This window comes from Dendrobates tinctorius, unplaced genomic scaffold, assembly GCF_039654945.1.
Source record: "Dendrobates tinctorius isolate UK_male_01 unplaced genomic scaffold, ASM3965494v1 ptg000008l, whole genome shotgun sequence".
NCBI classification, from domain to species: domain Eukaryota; kingdom Metazoa; phylum Chordata; class Amphibia; order Anura; family Dendrobatidae; genus Dendrobates; species Dendrobates tinctorius.
The window spans coordinates 48,955,411-48,979,314 of record NW_027361676.1 but is presented as its reverse complement, the minus strand read 5'-3'; the positions used below and the strand labels follow the sequence as shown (position 1 = coordinate 48,979,314).

Genomic DNA, 23,904 nt, shown 5'->3' with positions numbered 1-23,904 from the left:
GACGAAGCCTCGTGTGGTAATGTGGGGGGATGGAGCTTCGTGTGTTAATGTGTGAGGACGGAGCCTCGTGTGGTAATGTGTGGGGACGCAGCCTCGTGTGGTAATGAGTGAGGAAGGAGCCTCATGTGGTAATGTGTGAGGACGGAGCCTCATGTGGTAATGTGTGGGGACGGAGCCTTGTGTGGTAATGTGGGGGGATGGAGCCTCGTGTGGTAATGTGTGGGGACGGAGCCTCGTGTGGTAATGTGTGGGGACGGAGCCTTGTGTGGTAATGTGGGGGGATGGAGCCTTGTGTGGTAATGTGTGGGGACAGAGCCTCATGTGTTAATGTGGGGGAACGGAGCCTTTTGTGGTAATGTGTGGGGACGGAGCCTCGTGTGGTAATGTGGGGGGGCGGGATTATGTGTGGTAATGTGGGGGGGCGAGATTATGTGTGGTAATGTGGTGGGGGGCTTGATTATGTGTGGTAATGTGGTGGGGGGCGGGATTATGTGTGGTAATGTGGTGGGGGCGGGATTAAGTGTGGCAATGTGGTGGTGGGGTGGGATTATGTGTGGTAATGTGGTGGGGGGTGGGATTAAGTGTGGTAATGTGGTGGTGGGTGGGATTATGTGTGGTGATGTGGCGGGGGGCGGGATTATGAGTGGTAATGTGGAGGGGGGGCGGGATTGTGTGTGGTAATGTGGTGGGGGGGATTGTGTGTGGTAATGTGGTGGGGGGTGGGATTATGTGTGGTGATGTGGTGGGGGCAGGATTATGTGTGGTGATATGGTGGGGGGCAGGATTATGTGTGGTGATGTGGTGGGGGGCCGGGATTATGTGTGGTGATGTGGTGGGGGGCCGGGATTATGTGTGGTGATGTGGTGGGGGCGGGATTATGTGTGGTGATGTGGTGGGGGGTGGGATTATGTGTGGTGATGTGGTGGGGGCGGGATTATGTGTGGTGATGTGGTGGGGGGGCAGGATTATGTGTGGTGAAATGTTGGGGGGCTGGGATTATGTGTGGTGATGTGGGGGGCGGGAATATGTGTGGTGATGTGGTGGTGGGGCAGGATTATGTGTGGTGATGTGGTGGGGGGGCGGGATTATGTGTGGTGATGTGTTGGGGGGCGGGATTATGTGTGGTGATGTGGTAGGGAGGCGGGATTATGTGTGGTGATGTGGTGGGGGGCGGGATTGTGTGTGGTGATATGGTGGGGGGCGAGATTGTGTGTGGTAATGTGGTGGGGGGGCGGGATTGTGTGTGGTAATGTGGTTGGGGCGGGATTGTGTGTGGTAATGGAGTGGGAGGTGGGATTATGTGTGGTGATGTGGTGGGGGCAGAGCTACTGTGCAGGGGGCGGGATTAGCGAGTAATCATGATGCCTCTTATATATATAGATAAGCAATAGCTACGTGCAATAAAGTGCATTGTGCATAGTCACCAAGTAAATTGGCTCATAGAAAAAGCATTATATGGGAAAGAGGAACCCATGTGTATCACCACAGGAGCTGGCTTCCTCATGTGTAAGGTTCAGTGGCTAGACTAGTGATTTATATGCCATACAATTAAAAAATATACAATTGGATAAATTACCTGATATGCATGATGATGGGCAAAGGTGGACACAGTATTTACAAATATCTAGGTGCACATGTGGATGCATAGTGATGATGACATAGCAGACCTAGATCCCTAGATCATGCTCATCAAACATGGCCAGTTATTAAGTACATGTTGTACCACTCCAAAATGGTGCAATAATCAATAATATGCAGTCATGGCTGAAAGTGTTGACACACTTAAAGTTATTCCAGAAAGTTCAGTATTTCTCCAATAAAATTATTGCAATTACACATGTGTTGTTATACACGTTTATTTCCTTTGTTTGTATTGGAACAACACAATGAGAGAAAACAAGGCAAATTGGACATAATTTTGTAAAGGCAATGGTGGAACCACTGTCCATGATCCCAGGAGATCAGATCCTATGGAGCTTTTTTTGGACTTCATGCGCTGCTTAACATATTGTACAATTACTGCTGTATTAAAGATCAATGTTTTTATTCCCAATGCGTTTCAAAGCATGAACTGCTTCTTCCTCAGGGGATGACATACCAGGAGAGACTGAAGTGGGGTAATTAGGTGAACACCTGACTCTTCGCTGGAACCCCTGATGGTGGGGTTAGACTTGGCTCCAGATGGACACCAGTTTCTACACCAGGACAGTCCTCGGATGCATGGCAGCTGACACCAAGGGGCAGGAAGCTGGAACAGCCTAGAAGGGAAAGATAAACTGGTACAGGCGGGTATGGCAGGAACAAAGGAGTGGTGGGCGCTGGTGGGCATGGCTTTTATACAGGCCAGCACTGGCAGATGCCAGCAGGTACAGCAGATATACAAGCAAGCACTGGCAGGTGCAGGAAGGTGCGGCTGATATTCAGGTGACCATGGCAAGTACATGACTGGTACGGCTGGTGTAGGCACGGCAAGTGTAGGCTGGTACAACTGTTGTACTGATTCGCACCGCAAGTTAAGACAGGAATGGCTGGTATACAGACTGCAGGCAAGTGCTCGCAGGCATGGCTGAAATATAGGAACACAAGGCAAGTATGGGCATGCAGGTACAGGACAAGTAAACTGACTGGTGGGTACAATGAATATGAGAACTAGCAAATGAGAAGATAACTGACATTATACATTTCCCAGGCACCTCCCATCAGGTGCAGGTGCCTTAAATAATAAGTGTCTCCTAGCTATTGGCTGGGGACACTTTAGGATGGTGCGTGCTGTCCCTTTAAGAAGTAAGGAGCATACATGTGCCCTAAGCACATTGCCAGGGAATCTGTCAGCAGTGTGCAAACCCTGAACAGCTGCCGGAGGGGAAGGAAGTGTAGGACTGGGGCCCCAGCTGTGAGTGAGTCGGCGATCCTGCCATGGGAGGGGCAAAATGTGCAGGGACACCAGTGCTACAGTACCCTGAAAAAGTGTTTTTCTCTTACCTTTTTTGTGACAGAATATTCTCGACCTCAAAAACTTATTCAGTGCTGACTGCAGCAAGAGTGGTCCTGGATCTTTGTAGAAGGAACTGAGGATGACAGACTTGAAGAGAGACACATGAAATGAATTGAGTATTTGTAAAGAGGCCAGGAGTTTGAGCTTGTAAGCTAGAGGATTTATCTGTCATGAGCTCTGGTTTTGTCTTTTTGTTACTTTGTGTCGAGGCTGTCAGTCTGTGCTGGGTCTGAGCTGCAGTCACCTGTGTTCATTTCCTTAAACAGGTGTCATGATCCAGGTCGGGGTTTGTTTTCTCCTTCCTGACCCCCATGACCGCCAAAATATATAAATCGTTCCTCATATCTGCATTCTGTCACAGAAGAATGTTGTGTCCCTCCTCCCAGCTGTCCATCAACCCCCCTCTATAGCATCCCTGCACCGCCTCCTTCTTTTGTATTTGCCATTATATGTTTTCGGGTGCCTGCGCTGTGACAACAGTTCTCCGGCATGTGCAGTGCGCACTGCCTGGGAACTGCCATCAAGCTGTCACACCTGCGTGTTTCTGCATCCCCAGATCCTGCCCTGCAGTGTGTTATGAAGTATTTATACTGCGGGGCTGGGGCCTCTGCAACACGCAGGCGCGATAGCCTGATGGCAGTTCCCAGGTAGCGTGCACTACGCATGCCCTAGGACTGTTGTCACAGCGCAGGCGCACAGACAGGGAAAAAAGGACTCGCCAAACCTTGTCTAATGACTAATGCACTAGCAGGATGCAGAGGCTCCCAAAGATAAAGGCTGGAGCAGCTCCATCTGTGTGCTTTTTTCCACTGGGCAGCCAACACCTTCCTCATCACTACTATAGTGATAGGGTGGCTGTTTTCATCAGTGGTGGGCACCTGCGCTGCTCCAGCCTTTATCTTTGGGAGCCTGCTCCATCCTGCTAGTGCATTAGTCATTAGTAGTGTTGAGCATTCCGATACCGCAAGTATCGGGTATCGGCTGATACTTGCTGTATCGGAATTCCGATACCGACATCCGATATTTTTTCAATATCGGGCATCGGAATCGGAAGTTCAAAGTTGATTGACAGCCGAAATGACGTCATCATGATGCGCGGTGTGTGCGCATCATGATGCGCCGTCATTTCGGGCCTTCCGGGGGTCTCTGCCGGCCTGCCGGGGGGCTGTGCCGGCCTGCCGGGGGGCTGTGTGGACTGCCCGGGGTCTGTACCGGCCTGCCGGGGGGCTGTGCCGGCCTGCCGGTGGTATGTGCACCCTGTGGGGGTCTGTACCGGCCTGCCGGGGGGCTGTGCCGGCCTGCCGGGGGGCTGTGCACCCTGTGGGGGTCTGTACCGGCCTGCCGGGGGGCTGTGCTGATGTCCGGGGGTCTGTGCAGGCATCGTCCGATGGGACTACAAGTCCCATCTGGCGATGCCTGCTACCATGACAGTGATTGACACATTAGCCAATGATGGCACAGTAGCAGTCCCATCATCCGGCTAATGTGTTAAATGTTAAAAAAAAAAAAAAAAAATACTACATACATACTACATGCTACATACATACCACATATATACTACATGCATGCTACATACATACTACATGCTACATACATACTACATATATACTACATGCATGCTACATACATACTACATGCTACATACATACTACATACATACTACATGCTGCATACATACCACATATATACTACATGCTACATACATACCACATATATACTACATGCATGCTACATACATACTACATACATACTACATGCATGCTACATACATACTACATGCTACATACATACTACATACATACTACATGCATGCTACATACATACTACATGCTACATACATACTACATGCATACTACATATACACTACATGCATGCTACATACATACTACATGCTACATACATACTACATATATACTACATGCATGCTACATACATACTACATGCTACATACATACTACATACATACTACATGCATGCTACATACATACTACATGCTACATACATACTACATACATACTACATGCATGCTACATACATACTACATGCTACATACATACTACATACATACTTACTACATACATACTACATGCATGCTACATACATACTACATGCTACATACATACTACATATATACTACATGCATGCTACATACATACTACATGCTACATACATACTACATATATACTACATGCATGCTACATACATACTACATGCTACATACATACTACATATATACTACATGCATGCTACATACATACTACATGCTACATACATACTACATACATACTACATGCATGCTACAAAAAAAAGTCCCTAGTCTCACTTTATGGTAAATTCCCACACAGCTTTTACCATAAAGTGAGACTAGGGACTTTTTTTTTTTAAGTGGTGGAGGAATACAGTGCGGAAGGATACCTACCTTCCGTCATGGGATTCCTGCAGCCCGTAGAGAGCGGCAGCATCAGCTGATGCTGCAGTTCTCTACCCAAGATCGTCGTGGGACACACTCGTGGACTGCTTCGGATCATGGGTGAGTATTTTTGTGGTTTGTTATGTTAATATTTATTCCGTAAAAGACAATGGCTTCGGGGAACAATGTGACAAGTATTGTAAGTATGTTACTCTATGTTATATGTACTGTATGTCTATGTATGTATTGTATGAATTGTTTGTATGTAGCATGCATGTAGTATGTATGTAGTATGTATGTAGCATGTATGTAGTATGTATGTAGCATGTAGTATATATGTAGCATGCATGTAGTATATATGTAGTATGCATGTAGTATGTATGTAGCATGCATGTAGTATATATGTAGTATGTATGTAGCATGCATGTAGTATGTATGTAGTATATATGTAGTATGTATGTAGCATGTAGTATGTATGTAGCATGCATGTAGTATATATGTAGTATGTATGTAGTATATATGTAGCATGTAGTATGTATGTAGCATGCATGTAGTATATATGTAGTATGTATGTAGCATGTAGTATGTATGTAGCATGCATGTAGTATGTATGTAGCATGCATGTAGTATGTATATAGTATGTATGTAGCATGCATGTAGTATGTATGTAGTATGTATGTAGCATGCATGTAGTATGTATGTAGTATGTATGTAGCATGCATGTAGTATGTATGTAGCATGCATGTAGTATGTATGTAGTATGTATGTAGCATGCATGTAGTATGTATGTAGTATGTATGTAGCATGCATGTAGCATGCATGTATGTAGTATGTATGTAGCATGCATGTAGTATGTATGTAGTATGTATGTAGCATGTATGTAGTATGTATGTAGTATGTATGTAGCATGCATGTAGCACGTATGTATGTAGCATGCATGTAGTATGTATGTAGTATGTATGTAGCATGTATGTAGTATGTATGTAGCATGTAGTATATATGTAGCATGCATGTAGTATGTATGTAGTATGTATGTAGCATGTAGTATGTATGTAGTATGTAGTATGTTTGTAGCATGTAGTATGTATGTAGCATGCATGTAGTATGTATGTAGCATGCATGTAGTATGTATGTAGTATGTATGTAGCATGCATGTAGCATGCATGTATGTAGTATGTATGTAGCATGCATGTAGTATGTATGTAGTATGTATGTAGTATGTATGTAGTATGTATGTAGCATGTAGTATATGTAGCATGCATGTAGTATGTATGTAGTATGTATGTAGCAGGTAGTATATATGTAGCATGCATGTAGTATGTATGTAGCATGTAGTATGTATGTAGTATGTATGTAGCATGCATGTAGTATGTATGTAGTATGTATGTAGCATGTAGTATGTATGTAGTATGTATGTAGCATGTAGTATGTATGTAGCATGCATGTAGTATGTATGTAGTATGTATGTAGCATGTAGCATGCATGTAGTATGTATGTAGTATGTATGTAGCATGTAGTATGTATGTAGTATGTATGTAGCATGCATGTAGTATGTATGTATGTAGTATTTTTTTTTTAATTTTTTTATTTTTTTTACATTTAACACATTAGCCGGATGATGGGACTACTACTGTCCCATCATTGGCTAATGTGTCAATCACTGTCATGGTAGCAGGCATCGCCAGATGGGACTTGTAGTCCCATCGGACGATGCCTGCAAAGACCCCCGGACATCAGCACAGCCCCCCGGCAGGCCGGCACAGCTCCCCGGCAGGCCGGTACAGACCCCCACAGGGTGCACAGCCCCCCGGCAGGCCGGCACAGCCCCCTGGCAGGCCGGTGCAGACCCCCACAGGGTGCACAGGCCACCGGCAGGCCGGAACAGCCCCCCGGCAGGCCGGTACAGACCCCGGGCAGTCCGCACAGCCCACCGGCAGGCCGGCACAGCCCCCCGGCAGGCCGGCAGAGACCCCCGGAAGGCCCGTACAGACCCCCGAGAGGCTGTACAAGGGCAGGAAAGGGTTTTTCCAATTCCGATACCGGAAGTCTCATAGATAGAGTTGAGCGATACCGTCCGATACTTCAAAGTATCGGATCGGAATGGATCGGCCGATCTTAAAAAAAAGTATCGGTATCGCCGATTCCGATACCGGAAGTCCCATTCAAGTCTATGGGACTTCCGGTATCGGAATAAGAAAAACCCTGTTTTTGCCTTGTACAGCCTCTCTGGGGTCTGTACGGGCCTTTCGGGGGGCTGTGCCGGCCTGCCAGGGGGTCTGTGCAGGCTCCGGTGGTCTGTGCCGGCCTGCCGGGGGGCTGTGCCGGCCTGCCGGTGGTCTGTGCAGGCTCCGGTGGGCTGTGCCGGCCTGCCGGGGGGCTGTGCCGGCCTGCCGGTGGTCTGTGCAGGCTTCGGGGGTCTGTGCAGGCATCGTCCGATGGGACTACAAGTCCCATCGGGCGATGCCTGCTACCATGACAGTGATTGACACATTAGCCAATGATGGGACAGTAGTAGTCCCATCATCCGGCTAATGTGTTGAATGTAAAAAAAAAAAAAAAAAATTACATGCTACATACATGCTACATACATACAACATGCATACTACATACATGCTACATTCATACTACATACTACATACATGCTACATTCATACTACATATATACTACATGCAACATACATACTACATATATACTACATGCATGCAACATGCATACTACATATATACTACATGCTACATACATACTACATATATACTACATGCATGCTACATACATACTACATATATACTACATGCATGCTACATACATACTGCATGCTACATACATACTACATGCTACATACATACCACATATATACTACATACATACTACATGCATGCTACATGCTACATACATACTACATACATACTACATACATACTACATGCATGCTACATGCTACATACATAACACATATATACTACATGCATGCTACATACATACTACATGCTACATACATACCACATACATACTACATACATACTACATACATACTACATGCATGCTGCATACATACTACATGCTACATACATACTACATATATACTACATGCATGCTACATACATACTACATGCTACATACATACCACATACATACTACATACATACTACATGCATGCTACATACATACTACATGCTACATACATACCACATACATACTACATACATACTACATACTACATGCTACATACATACTACATATATACTACATGCATGCTACATACATACTACATGCTACATACATACCACATATATACTACATACAATAAAAAAAGTCCCTAGTCTCACTTTATGCCATTGCTGTGTGGGAATTTCCCACGCAGCAATGGCATAAAGTGAGACTAGGGACTTTTTTTTTTAAGTGGCGGAGGAATACAGTGCGGAAGGATACCTACCTTCCGTCATTGGATTCCTGCAGCCCGTAGAGAACGGCAGCATCAGCTGATGCTGCCGTTCTCTACCCAAGATCGTCGTGGGACACACTCGTGGACTGCTTCGGATCGTGGGTGAGTATTTTTGTGGTTTGTTATGTTAATATTTATTCCGTAAAAGACAATGGCTTCGGGGAACAATGTGACAAGTATTGGTAAGTATGTTACTCTGTTATATGTACTGTATGTCTATGTATGTATTGTATGAATGTATTGTATGTAGTATGTATGTAGTATATATGTGGTATGTATGTAGCATGTAGTATGTATGTAGTATGTATGTAGCATGCATGTAGCATGCAGTATGTATGTAGCATGCATGTAGTATATATGTAGTATGTATGTAGCATGTAGTATGTAGTATGTATGTAGTATGTATGTGGTATGTATGTAGCATGTAGTATGTATGTAGCATGCATGTAGTATGTATGTAGTATGTATGTAGTATGTATGTGGTATGTATGTAGCATGTAGTATGTATGTAGCATGCATGTAGTATATATGTAGTATGTATGTAGCATGTAGTATGTATGTAGCATGCATGTAGTATGTATGTAGTATGTATGTAGTATGTATGTGGTATGTATGTAGCATGTAGTATGTATGTAGCATGCATGTAGTATATATGTGTTATGTATGTAGCATGCATGTAGTATGTATGTAGTATGTATGTAGTATGTATGTGGTATGTATGTAGCATGCATGTAGTATGTATGTAGTATATATGTGGTATGTATGTAGTATGTATGTAGTATGTATGTAGCATGCAGTATGTATGTAGCATGCATGTAGTATATATGTAGTATGTATGTAGCATGTAGTATGTATGTAGCATGCATGTAGTATATATGTAGTATGTATGTAGCATGTAGTATGTATGTAGCATGCATGTAGTATGTATGTAGTATGTATGTAGTATTTTTTTTTTTTTTTTTAACATTTAACACATTAGCCGGATGATGGGACTACTACTGTCCCATCATTGGCTAATGTGTCAATCACTGTCATGGTAGCAGGCATCGCCAGATGGGACTTATAGTCCCATCGGACAATGCTTGCACAGACCCCCGGACATCAGCACAGCCCCCCGGCAGGCCGGCACAGCCCCCCGGCAGGCCGGTACAGACCCCCACAGGGTGCACAGACCACCGGCAGGCCGGCACAGCCCCCCGGCAGGCCGGTACAGACCCCGGGCAGTCCACACAGCCCCCCGGCAGGCCGGCAGAGACCCCCGGAAGGCCCGAAATGACGGCGCATCATGATGCGCACACACCGCGCATCATGATGACGTCATTTCGGCTGTCAATCAACTTTGAACTTCCGATTCCGATGCCGACTTCCGATATTGAAAAAATATCGGAAGTCGGTATCGGAATTCCGATACAGCAAGTATCGGCCGATACCCGATACTTGCGGTATCGGAATGCTCAACATTACTCATAGACTTGAATGGGACTTCCGGTATCGGCATCGGCGATACCGATACTTTTTTTAAAGATCGGCCGATCCATTCCGATCCGATATTTTGAAGTATCGGACGGTATCGCTCAACTCTAGTCATTAGACAAGGTTTGGTGAGGTTATTTTCTATGATGTGTTTTTGCTAAAATTTACAGGATTTTTAAGTCCTTTTTTCCCTGTCTGTGAGCTTTGAATTGATGTTTAGTTAGGTACGCACAAAAAAATGGGGATCCTTGATATTGGATTGCGAGCTTATCTCTTTTGGCCAAAATAGTACCCAATACCTCATTGAATGCATTTATTATATGCATTTTTTTGTATCTTTTTATTGAACTTTTTATCATTCTTTGCAGGATGCAGCTGGGCTCCTTTTTGATGGCTGTGTTTTTGTGAATATTGCACATCATTCCGTCAGCCAGAGCCACGGGACTACTATTACTTATATCCCACATCATCCCATCACAGCCGCCGACTACTAACACTAAATCCCACATCATCCCGTCAGAGCCACCGGACTACTATCCCTAATATCCAACATCATCCCGTCAGCCAGAGCTACCGGACTACTACCCCTAATATCCCACATCTTCCCTTCTGCCAGAGCCACCGGACTACTACCCCTAATATCCCACATCATCCCATCATCCTGGGGTCAGAACCAGAGCATTGAGTTGAATGGTCCTAACTTCCATACCGGGGATCCCTTTAAGAGAGTCCTGGGGTCAGTACCAAAGTGCAGAGTGGATTTGCCCTCATTTCCATACTGGGGATCCCTTTAACAGGGGCCTGGGGTCAGAATCAGAGTGCAGAGTGGATTTGCCCTCACTTCCATACTGGGGATCCCTTTAAGAGGGGCCTGGGGTCAGAACCAGAGTGGTGAGTGGAATTGCCCTAACATCCATACCAATGAGACCCTTTAAGAGGCCCTTGGGTCTGAACCACAATGCTGAGTGGAACGGTCCTATCTTCCATACTGGTTATCCCTTTAAGAGAGGCCTGGGGTCAAAGCCAAAGAGCTGGATGGATTATCCCTGACTTCCATACCAATGATCCCTTTAAGAGAGGCCTGGGGTATTTGAAGGCAATTGCCCTGACTTCCATATCGGGGGATCCCTTTAAGAGAGCCTGGAGTCAGAACCAGAACGCTGAGTGGAATTGCCCTAACTTCCATACCGGGGATCCCTTTAAGAGAGGCCTGGGGTCAGAATCAAAGCGCTGAGGGATTTTCCCTAACTCCCATACCAGACATCCCTTTAAGAGAGGCCTGGAGTCAGTACCAAAGCGCAGAGTGGATTTGCCCTCACTTCCGTACCCGGGATCCCTTTAAGAGGGGCCTGGGGTGAGAACCAGAGTGCTCAGTGGAATTGCCCTAACTTCCATACCAATGATCCCTTTAACCCCTTAAATACAATTGACGTAATATTCCGTCCATGTGACCCTGGACCTAAATACCATGGACGGAATATTACGTCACCGCGATCAGCGGCGCCCACGTGGTGAGCGCCGCTGATCGTGGCCGAGTGTCAGCTAATTATCATAGCTGACACCCTGCACAATGTGTAAGGGGCAGTCACGGACCGCCCCCGACACGTTAACCCCTTGCACACCGCGATCAAACACGATCGCGGTGTACCGGGGGTTAAAGGGAAGCATCGGCAGGGAGGGGGCTCCCTCCGTGCTTCCCTGAGCCCCCCACGGCAGCGCAATGTGCAGCGCTGCTGCGGGGGACTCCTTTGCTGCAGGTCCCTGGATCCAATATGACGACGGGGACCTCCGGGGGCCTGCAGGAAGCTGGCTTCCTCAGTGCCTGCAAAGCGCAGGCATGAGGAAGCCTGTGCAGTGCCTGTGACAGATCGCTGATCTGTCACAGTGATTTGTGATGTGACAGATCAGCGATCTGTCACAGGACAGTTATGTCTCCCCTGGGACATTGTAATAAAGTTAAAAAAAAAAAAAAAAGTGTAAAAATAATTTTTAAAAAATCGCTAAATAAATTTAAAAAAAAAAAAAATATTCCCCAATAAATTCATTTTTTGGAAATAAAAAAAAAAAACACAATAAAAGTACACATATTTGGTATCGCCGCGTCTGTGACGACCCGCCCTATAAAACTTTCCCAATAGTTAACCCCTTAAGTGAACCCCTTCAAAAATAAAAATAAAAAACGAAGCAAAAAATAATGATTTATTATCATACCGCCAAACAAAAAGTGCAATAACGCACGATCAAAAAGACGCATATAAATATCCATGGTACCGCTGAAAACGTCATCTTGTCCCGCAAAAAACGAGCTGCCATACAGCATCATCAGCGAAAAAATAAAAAAGTTATAGCTCGCACAATAAAGTGATGCAAAAATAATTATTTTTTATGTAAAATTGTTTTCACTGCATAAAAGCGCCAAAACATAAAAAAATGACCTAAATGAGGTATCGCTGTAACCGTACTGACCCGAAGAATAAAATAGCCTTATAAATTTTACCGCACCCGGAACGGCGTAAACGCACCACCCAAAAGAAATTCATGAAACGCCTTTTTTTTGTAAATTCTGCGTCCCAAAAAATGAAATAAAAAGCGATCAAAAAATGTCACATGCCCGAACATGATACCAATAAAAGCGTCAACTCGTCCCGCAAAAAATAAGACCTCACGTGACTCGGTGGGTCAAAATATGGAAAAATTATAGCTCTCAATATGTGGTGATGCAAAAACTATTTTTACAATAAAAAGCGTCTTTTAGCGTGCGACAGCCGCCAAACATAAAACCGCCATAAATAGTAAATCAAACCCCCCGTTATCACCCCCTTAGTTAGGGAAAAATAATAAAATTAAAAAAATGTATTTATTTCCATTTTCCCATTAGGGTTAGGGGTAGGGTTAGGGTTAGGGCTAGGGCTAGGGTTAGGGTTAGGGCTAGGGCTAGGGTTAGGGTTAGGGTTAGAATTGGGGGTTTCCACTATTTGCGCACATCTGGTGCTCTCCAAACGCAACATGGCATCTGATCTCAATTCCAGCCAATTCTGCGTTGAAAAAGTCAAATGGTGCTCCTTCCCTTCCAAGCTCTGCCATGCACCCAAACAGTTTTACCCCCTCATATGGGGTATCAGCCTACTCAGGACAATTTGCAAAACAACTTTTGGGGTCCTATTTCTCCTGTTGCCCTTAGGAAAATAAAAATTTGGGGGCAAAAATATCATTTTTGTGGAAAAAAAATATTTTTTTTATTTTCACGCCTGGGCGTTATAAACTTCTGTGAAGCACTTGGGGGTTCAAAGTTCTCACCACACATCTAGATAAGTTCCTTAGGGGGTCTAGTTTCCAAAATGGTGTCATTTGTGGGGGGTTTCCACTGTTTTGGGACATCAGGGGTTTTCCAATCGCGACATGATGTCCAATCTCAATTCCAGCCAAAAACGTCAAATGGCGCTGCTTCCCTTCCGAGCTCTGCCGTGCGCCCAAATAGTGGTTTACCCCCACATGTGGGGTATCAGCGTACTCAGGACAAATTGCACAATAACTTTTGGGGTCCTGTTACCCTTGGGAAAATAAAAATTGGGGTGAAAAGATCATTTTTGTGGAAAAAACATGATTTTTTAATTGTACCGCTGTACGTTATAAACTTCTGTAAAGCCCTTGTGGGTTCAAAGTTGTCACCACATATCTAGATAAGTTCCTTGGGGGGTCTAGTTTCCAAAATGGGGTCACTTGTAGGGGGTTTCCACTGTTTAGGTACATCAGGGACTCTCCAAACGTGACATGGCGTCCGATCTGAATTCCAGCCAATTTTGCATTGAAAAAGTCAAACGGCGCTCCTTCCATTCTGAGTTTTGCCATGCGCCGAAACAGTCGTTCCCCCCACATATCAGGTATCGGCGTACTCAGGACAAATTGCACAATAACTTTTGCAGTCCAATTTCTCCTGTTACCCTTGGTAAAATAAAAAAAATTGAACCTGAAGTATTTTTTTGTGAAAAAAAGTTAGATGTTCATTTTTTTTTTTAAATATTCAAAAAAATTCCTGTGACACACCTAAAGGGTTAATAAACTTCTTGAATGTGGTTTTGAGCACCTTAAGGGGTGCAGTTTTTAGAATGGTGTCACTTTTGGGTATTTTCTATCATATACACCCCTCAAAGTGGCTTCAAATGTGATGTGGTCCTAAAAATAAAATGGTGTTGTAAAAATGAGAAATCGCTGGTCAACTTTTAACCCTTATAACTTCCTAACAAAAAAAAATTTTGGTTCCAAAATTGTGCTGATGTAAAGTAAACATGTGGGAAATGTTAGTTATCAAGTTTTTTGTGTGCCGTATCTCTGTGATTTAAGGGCATAAAAATTCAAAGTTGGAAAATTGCGAAATTTTCAAAATTTTCGCCAAATTTCCGTTTTTCTCACAAATAAACGCAAATTATATGAATGAAATTTTACCACTGTCATGAAGTACAATATGTCATGAGAAAACAATGTCAGAATCACCGGGATCCATGGAAGCGTTTCAGAGTTATTACCTCATAAAGGGACAGTGGTCAGAATTGTAAAAATTGGCCCGGGAGTTAACGTGCAAACCACCCTTGGTAGTGAAAGGGTTAATAGAAGCCTGGGTCAGAATCAGAGTGCTGAGGGATTTTCCCTAACTTCCATACCGGAGATCCCTTTAAGAGACCCTGGGGTCAGAATCAGAGCGCTGAGTGGAATGGTCTTAACTTCCGTACCGGAGATCCCTTTAAGAGGGAAAATGTGCCTATCGGATGGAGGAGGTGTGATGTGTATATGGGCAGGGAGGGGGGATTCATTTCTGTCATGTGGTCCCTGTTCCTTTCTTGGGGAAGACAATGGCTGGGAGCTTATGTTCCCGGGGATGCTAGATTTCTCCCACCATGTTAGTGTCTGTTGAGGTGTTGTTGTGGTGTGAGAAAACTGTTGCTCATAGCAACCAATCACAGCTCAGCTTCTTTTAAACAGTTATGGTAAAATGAAAGATGCTTAGTGATTGGTTGCAAGGAAAACTGTTGCTCATAGCAACCAATCACAGCTCAGCTTCTTTTAAACAGCTCTGGTGAAATGAAAGATGCTTCATGATTGGTTGGCGATACACACACATTCAGTTTTATATATATAGTTTATTGCTCTGATATGGATCTATATAAATACATATACACACGTGGACAAAATTGTTGGTACCCTTCTGTTAAAGACAATTTGTCGGAAGAATTGACCCTCCTAAGCCATCTATATGAACATGCATGTCATAGAAAGTTGAATAAAATGACACCTTGATATCAGTAATCAGATGCCTTATTCCAGAGAAATGCACTATTTTATTATATGTAAGTGAGCTGCTAGGATCAATGGGCTGGACACAGATCTTCATGAGAATCTGTCTCCAGACCTTATGTTAAATGAAAGGGGAAGTTACCACTGAGATGTGTAATGGCTACTCTCCTAATCTGACTATAGAGGTGTGCGTGACTGTAACTGACACATCTGCAGGTGCCTTAGTGCTTCAGCTTCCATTTCACAGGCATCCAGTTTTCCAATACAGCAGACCTGTGAGAGCTGCAGCCGCCTGCAGCAAATGTGTTTGTCAGGAGACAAAGTTCAGTTCTACTATCCTGTGTTAGTTACTTTAAATATAAGCTCTGGAGGCAAATTATCATGCAGATTAGTATCCTGCCCATAATTAACAGCTCTTTTTTTAAATACAAGAAAAACATGGATTTTTCTGGAAAATACGTTGGATAGCAGATATCAAGGTATCATTTTATCAGCTTTCTATGAAAGACATGCCCATACAGATGGCGCAGGAGGGTTGACCCTACTGACAGATTCCCTTTAAAGTAACAAAAACACACAATGTTGACTATGTGACAGAGTCACTGGTGAAGTGATGGAGGGGAGATACATGTCACTGCCCATGATGGTGTAAACCAGAGTAGTTTCCTCCAGCACACCACGTGTTGGGAGAATTAAATGAAAGTTAGGTTATGGGCTGGTTTTATTGGACATTCATAGAGTGGATGTCCACTGTATCTCCACCTGCAGAGTCCTGACAGGACCTGTGTGATGTCAAGATCATGTGATCAGTCACATGATGGAGGAGTCATATGGTCTGGTCATATATGTCTGATGGCCAGAGCTTCCAGTGTTCAGTGTGTGCCTGGAGAGGGAGCACTCCAAGAAGATGTGTTAAACCTGAACTGTGGACATTGCTACCTGTGAGCGGGCTGCTCCCCGCAAGGAAAAGACTATGTTTTTGTTTCTTTGTTTTGCTGTTTTGCCCAGAGGGCCATGTTTATTTTCCCAAGCTTGGTTAATGCTGTCTTCAATAAACCAAGTATACCTCTGTGTCCAGCCGAGTGAGGTGCTCTACCACAACTGAAATAACTTGAACCTGACTGAGGGACAAGGGAGAATCCATTTTGGATTTTAAGTTCAGGACATCTCCTTCCACTCCTGAAATGTTCCCCCACCCTTGCATTCCCCAAGGTCATAAAGAGCCATGCAGTGTTTATCTTTAATTAAAAAGCTAGAAACAAACCTTTTGAAGCTCTTGACACAATGATGTGAAATCTTCTGCAGCTGTAGCCAGCTCTTTTGTCTGAATGAAACACATGGAAACCCCATGGTACAACAAGTCACAGCAAGCTCTGAGGTACTGAGTCTGGAAAATGACCTATAATAACAGAAAGCAATATCTGAGACTAGCCGAGCACATAATCCGAATCAGTGTTCCTTTCTCCATGCGCCCATATATAGCTACCTGTAGCATTCTATATTATGGAGTTACTAGCTGAAGAGCCCGGTGCTGCCCGGGCATAGTAACTAACTGTGGTTAGTTATAGCAAATTATAATTATCCTCCATCCCATAGTCCCGTGCTCATATACCCATCATACATATCCATGATCCCATAGGCCCATGCCCATATACCCATCATACATATCCACGATCCCATAGGCCCGTGCCCATATACCCATCATACATATCCTCCATCCCATAGTCGAATGCCCATATACCCATCACACATCCTCCATCCCATAGTCCCATGCCCATATACCCATCACACATCCTTCATCTCATAGTCCCATGCTCATATACCCATCATACATATCCTCCATCCCATAGTCCCATGCCCATATACCCATCATACATATCCTCCATCCCATAGTCCAGTGCCCATATACCCATCACACATCCTCCATCCCATAGTCCCGTGCCCATATACCCGTCATACATATCCTCCTTCCCATAGTCCAGTGCCCATATACCCATCACACATCCTTCATCTCATAGTCCCATGCCCATATACCCATCATACATATCCTCCATCCCATAGTCCCGTGCCCATATACCCATCATACATATCCTCCATCCCATAGTCCAGTGCCCATATACCCATCACACATCCTCCATCCCATAGTCCCGTGCCCATATACCCATCATACATATCTTCCATCCCATAGTCCCATGCCCATATACCCATCATACATATCCTCCATCCCATAGTCCAGTGCCCATATACCCATCACACATCCTCCATCCCATAGTCCCGTGCCCATATGCCCGTCATACATATCCTCCATCCCATAGTCCAGTGCCCATATACCCATCAGACATCCTCCATCCCATAGTCAACCATTATGACATCATAATGAGGGGCGGGGCTTGATACACACACTTTTTCCCCATTATATAGATAGGGGCAAAATTGTTTGGTGAATTGGAACGCGCGGGGTTAAAATTTCACCTCACAACATAGCCTAGGATGCTCTCAGGGTCTAGATGTGTGACTGTGCCAAATTTTGTGGCTGTAGCTGTGACGGTGCGGATGTCTATCCCGGACATACACACATACATCCATACATACATACACACACTTGAGCTTTATATAATAGATAAAGCATAGCTAATAGGAATTACATACAGTAGGCATATTTGGTCTCTATGCGAAGATAAAATCCAGCGAGATCCAATGGCAGTACAACCAACCCATTCAGAGCTTCGGGCACAAAGTTATGGGCCAGCCACGGTTCTGGACAGAAAATCTTATTCTCAGACATGGGAGACAGCCAAGTCCAGGGGAGGCAACAAAGTGTGGTAGGGGAGAGCCTAGGAGATAAGAGACAGCTGCTCATTTTGAGCTCAGTTTTTCTAATGGCCAGAGGATACGTTGGCTGATGCAGCCAGGAATACCTGTAACTAAGATTTGGACCTGTGATCCATCAGCGCCTCCCTGTGATCACAAGTTACATAACATGGTTATTGCAACTTATCTATGCCAAATTCTTTGTACTACACTCCTGACTGCAGGGGCTGGCTGGCACTTTTCTGCCTGTGGGCAATCACAAGGCAGTGGCCCTCGAATTGTGGTGGCTCACCTCTGCTCTGCTTATCTCTGGCCGCTGCATTAAAGCAGCAGCGATGACAAGCTTTAAAGACAGGCTGGTACATAGATATGGGAACAGAACAGGGCTTGCTGCATAGATATGGGAGTAGAACCAAGCTTACTGCCTACATAGATACTGTAACAGAAGCAAGCTAACTACACAGACACAAGAACGGACCCAAGATAACTACGTAGATAAGGGAACTGAAACAAGCTTACTACAGAGATAAGCAAGTAGAACTGCGCTTACTACAGAGCTATGGGAGCAGATCCGAGCTTACTAGCAAGATATGGGAGCAGAAATGAGCTTACTACAGAGATATAGGAGCACAACAGAGTTTACTACAGAGATATGGGAGCAGAAGAGAGTTTACTACAGAGATATGGGAGCAGAACAGAGTTTACTTCAGAGATATGGGAGCTGAACCGAGATTGCTAAGTCTACTACATAAATGCGGGAACAATACCAAGCTTACGGCATACATATGGTACCAGAATCTAGATTACTACATCGATACAGTATCAGAACCAAGCTTACTGCTTAGATATGGTACCATAACTGAGATTACCTTCAAACATACAACTCCAGAAACACGGACATGTAAACACACAGTATGCAGGGGCATTGCTAGGGTCCTAAAAGACCAGGGGTCCAAGCCCCAAAGTGCATGTTTCTCCATATGACCCCCCCTATATTCATATAAAATAGCATCTGTACATATGTAATTACAGTATATCACTGATGCTAGCCAACAACACACAATGCAGAGACCAATAGTATCAAAATGACTACTACAAAAGACCAAACAATACGGCTACACAATGTCCACTACCATCACCACTACACAGAGAATACATAATAATATGACCATTACCTCTACATAACAAAATACTCTATACAAAGACCAATGATACCAGCATACACCTTCTACTACATAATGACTGAAACACATTAACCTGTTACTAAATAAAAAAAATAAAAACACTACTAAAAAGAGCAATATTACCACCTTACAGTAACCGTATATTGGTAGATACCAGTCCCACAGAACATACACGTGATTACAGTACAGTTTAACTTACACATGACGTTCTTTCTTATTTGGGTTGTTCACTTTTCCAGTCTTTTCCATCTGGCCCAGACCTCCATTACCACTTCTCCAGCCACAGCTGGCCTGCACAGATTACAACAAAAACACAGTTAAAGCGACGTCGCCATCTATTTCCAACCTACAAAAACTCCCCACTCTGCGTGCACTTGCGGTGTGGAGCACTGACCCCAATATTTAAAAAATTGGGCCATTATTAGGATTACTCCCTCCCCAAAAATTAAAGTGTCCCATAGAAAGTATTAATGCCCCTACTGTGCAAAGGCCTGTATTCTATGTAATATCCCAAGTGCCCCCTTCCAGAAACAAATACCCTTGAGCGTCCACTTAAAGTTAATAATGCCCCCCCCAACAAAAATAAATAATGGGACCTGAGTGCCCCTATCAAAACTAATAATGTCCCCTTTTATAACAAATAATGTCCTCTGAGTATCCACACAGCTCTGTATATACAGAATGATGGTTCTACAGCCCTCAATACGCAATGTGATGGTCCCCAATGCCCTTTATAATACATTGAGGACCCCAGAGCTCCCTTTATATAGTAAAATGGCTACATAGCCTCTATATACAATATGATGTCCCCACTGCCCCCTATATATAGTATGAAGGTCCTCACTGTCCTATACGTATTATACAGTGGGGAAAAAAGTATTTAGTCAGCCACCAATTGTGCAAGTTCTCCCACTTAAAAAGATGAGAGAGGCCTGTAATTGACATCATAGGTAGACCACAACTATGAGAGTCAAAATGAGAAAAGAAATCCAGAAAATCACCTTGTCTGATTTAGCAAGATTTATTTTGCAAATTATGGTGGAAAATAAGTATTTGGTCACCTAAAACCATGCAAGATTTTTGGCTCTCACAGACCTGTAACTTCTTTAAGAGGCTCCTCTGTCCTCCACTTATTACCTGTAGTAATGGCAGCTGTTTGAACTTTTTATCAGTATAAAAGACACCTGTCCACAACCTCAAACAGTCACATTCCAAACTCCACTATGGTGAAGACCAAAGAGCTGTCGAAGGACACCAGAAACAAAATTGTAGCCTGCACTAGGCTGGGAAGACTGAATCTGCAATAGACAAACAGCTTGGTGTCATGAAATCAACTGTGGGAGCAATAGTAAGAAAATGGAAGACATACAAGACCACTGATAATCTCCCTCGATCTGGGGCTCCAGACAAGATCTCACCCCGTGGGGTCAAATTGATCACAAGAACGGTGAGCAAAAATCCCAGAACCACACGGGGGGATCCAGTGAATGACCTGCACAGAGCTGGGACCACCATAACAAAGGCTACCATCAGTAACACACTAGGCCACCAGGGACTCAGATCCTGCAGTGCAAAATGTGTCCCCCTGCCAGTACATGTCCGGGCCCATCTGAAGTTTGCTAGAGAGCATTTGGATTATCCAGAAGAGTATTCTGAGAATGTCATATGGTCTGATGAAACCAAAGTAGAATTGTTTGGTAGAAACAAAACTCGTCGTGTTTGGAGGAGACAGACTGCTGAGTTACATCCAAAGAACATCACCATACCTACTGTGAAGCATGGGGATGGCAACATCATGCTTTGGGGCTGTTTCTCTGCAAAGGGACCAGGACGACTGATCCGTGTAGATGAAAGAATGAATGGGGCCATGCATTGTGAGATTTTGAGTACAAACCTCCTCCCATCAGCAAGGGCGTTGAAGATGAAACATGGATGGGTCTTTCAGCATGATAATGATCCCGAGCAAACCCACAGGGCAATGAAGGAGTGGCTTCATAAGAAGCATATGAAGGTCCAGGAGTGGCTTAGCCAGTCTCCAGATCTCAACCCCACAGAAAACCTTTGGAAGGATTTGAAAGTCCATGTTGCCCAGGGACAGGCCCAAAACATCACTGCTCTAGAGGAGATCTGCATGGAAGAATGGGCCAACATACCACCAACAGTGTGTGCCAACCTTGTGAAGATAATTTGTTTGACCTCTGTCATTGCCAAAAAAGGATATATAACAAAATATTGAGATGAACTTTTATTAATGAACAAATACTTATTTTCCACAATAATTTGAAAAATAAATCTTGCCAAATCAGACAAGGTGATTTTCTGGATTTGTCTCCTCATTTTGACTCCCATACTTGTGGTTTACCTATGATGTCAATTACAGGCCTCTCATCTTTTTAAGTGGGAGAACTTGCACAATTGGTGGATGACTAAATACTTTTCCCCCACTGTGTGTGTGTATATACACACACACACACATTATGAAGGCCCTCACACCACCATTCCTCACACAGTGCCTCATCATCCCCCATCCCCCACACACAGCCCCTCATTATCCCCCCATTCCCCACACAGCCCCTCATCATCCCCCTTCTCCCTACAGCCCCTCATCATCCCCCCTTCTCCCCACAGCTCCTCATCATCCCCCTTCTCCCCACAGCCCCTCATCATCCACCTTCTCCCCACAGCCCCTCATCATCCCCCTTTTTCCCCACAGCCGCTCATCATCTCCACTTCTCCCCACAGCACCTCATCATCTTGCCACAGCCCCCCTTCTCCCCACAGCCCCTCATAATCCCCCCTTCTCCCCACAGCCCCTCATCATCCCCCTGCTCCCCACAGCCCCTCATCATCCCCCTTCTCCCCACAGCCCCTCATCATCCCCCCTTCTCCCCACAGCCCATTATCATCCCCCCTTCTCCCCACAGCCCTTTATCATCTTGCCACAGCCCCTCATCTTCCCACAGCCCCTCATCATCCCCCTTCTCTACACAGCCCCTTATCACCTTGCCACAGCCCCTTATCTTGCCACAGCCCTCATCTCCCCACAGCCCCTTATCATCTCACATTCTCCCCACAGCCCCTCATCTCCCCACAGCCCCTCATCATCCCTTCTCCCCACAGCCCCTCATCCCCCTTCTCCCCACAGCCCCTTATCTCACCATAGCCCCTCATCATCCCTTCTCTCCACAGCCCCTTATCATCCCCCTTCTACCCACAGCCCCTTGTCATCTTGCCACAGCCCCTCATCATCCCCATCTCCCCACAGCCCCTCATCATCCCCCTTCTCCCCACAGCCCCTTGTCATCTTGCCACAGCCCCTCATCTCCCCACAGCCCCTTATCACCCCCCTTCTCCCCACAGCCCCTCATCATCCCTTCTCCCTACAGCCCCTTATCATCCCCCTTCTCCACACAGCCCCTAATCATCATGCCACAGCCCCTTATTATCTTGTCACAGCCCCTCATCTCCCCACAGCCTCTTATCATCCCCCCTTCTCCCCACAGCCCCTCACCATCCCTTCTCCTCACAGCCCCCGTCATCCCCCTTCTCCCCACAGCCCCTTATCTCACCACAGCCCCTTATCTACCCACAGCCCCTCATCATCCATTCTCGCCACAGCCCCTCATCATCCTCCTTCTCCCCACAGCCCCTCATCATCCCTTCTCAGCACACACAGCTCCTCATCACCTCCCCTTTCTCCCCACAATGCCCCTCATCATCCCCCCATTCCCCACACAATCTTCCCTTTGCAGGTCCACTCAAGTAGTATCAACCCCTTTCCAAAATACATCCTCAGGGTCCTCACACCAAGTTCTGCATCCCATTTGCAGCACCTCAGTCCTCTCCTCACAGGGCTCCATGCTGCAGCCTCTCAGTTTCCTTCTCCAGCAGCCTTGCCAAAACACAGCTTCACTTCCTGCTATTGGATCGTCACTGGACTGAAGGAGGCCCCGCCCCTTCCAGTGACATCATTACCTGAAGAAATCAACTCCGATCTTCTAGACACAAACCCTGCTGCCAGCCGCATCACACAGACAGTACTGTGCAGCACAGCAGACACGGCCACACGCAGTTTGCTGTGTGCAGCCATCAGGAGGCCGGCCCTGCACAGCTGCTTGGTGAGTGACCCGGGGAGCACTTGCCTTCCTGCCACCTGGCCCAGCCTGCCCCTGCCTGACTGCATACTTGTATATTGTTCTGTAAATAAATGCTTGTATAATTCTAGTGTGCCTTTTAGGTGATTAAATATAAAATTAATCTTGGGCTGCTCTTTTATCTCGATCCACGAATCTCCACATCC

The 23,904-nt window shown here is 45.1% G+C and overlaps 1 long non-coding RNA gene across 1 annotated transcript; it reads right to left on the bottom strand.

Moving 5' to 3' along the window:
- Window positions 1-1,859: 1,859 nt before the first annotated feature.
- Window positions 1,860-19,897, bottom strand: LOC141089541 (uncharacterized). The gene is made up of 4 exons (XR_012232321.1): window positions 19,804-19,897; window positions 16,874-17,008; window positions 2,983-3,082; window positions 1,860-2,258 (listed from the first exon to the last, which is right to left on the bottom strand). It is a non-coding gene; the product is annotated as an uncharacterized lncRNA (long non-coding RNA).
- Between the last annotated feature and the right edge of the window lie 4,007 nt (window positions 19,898-23,904).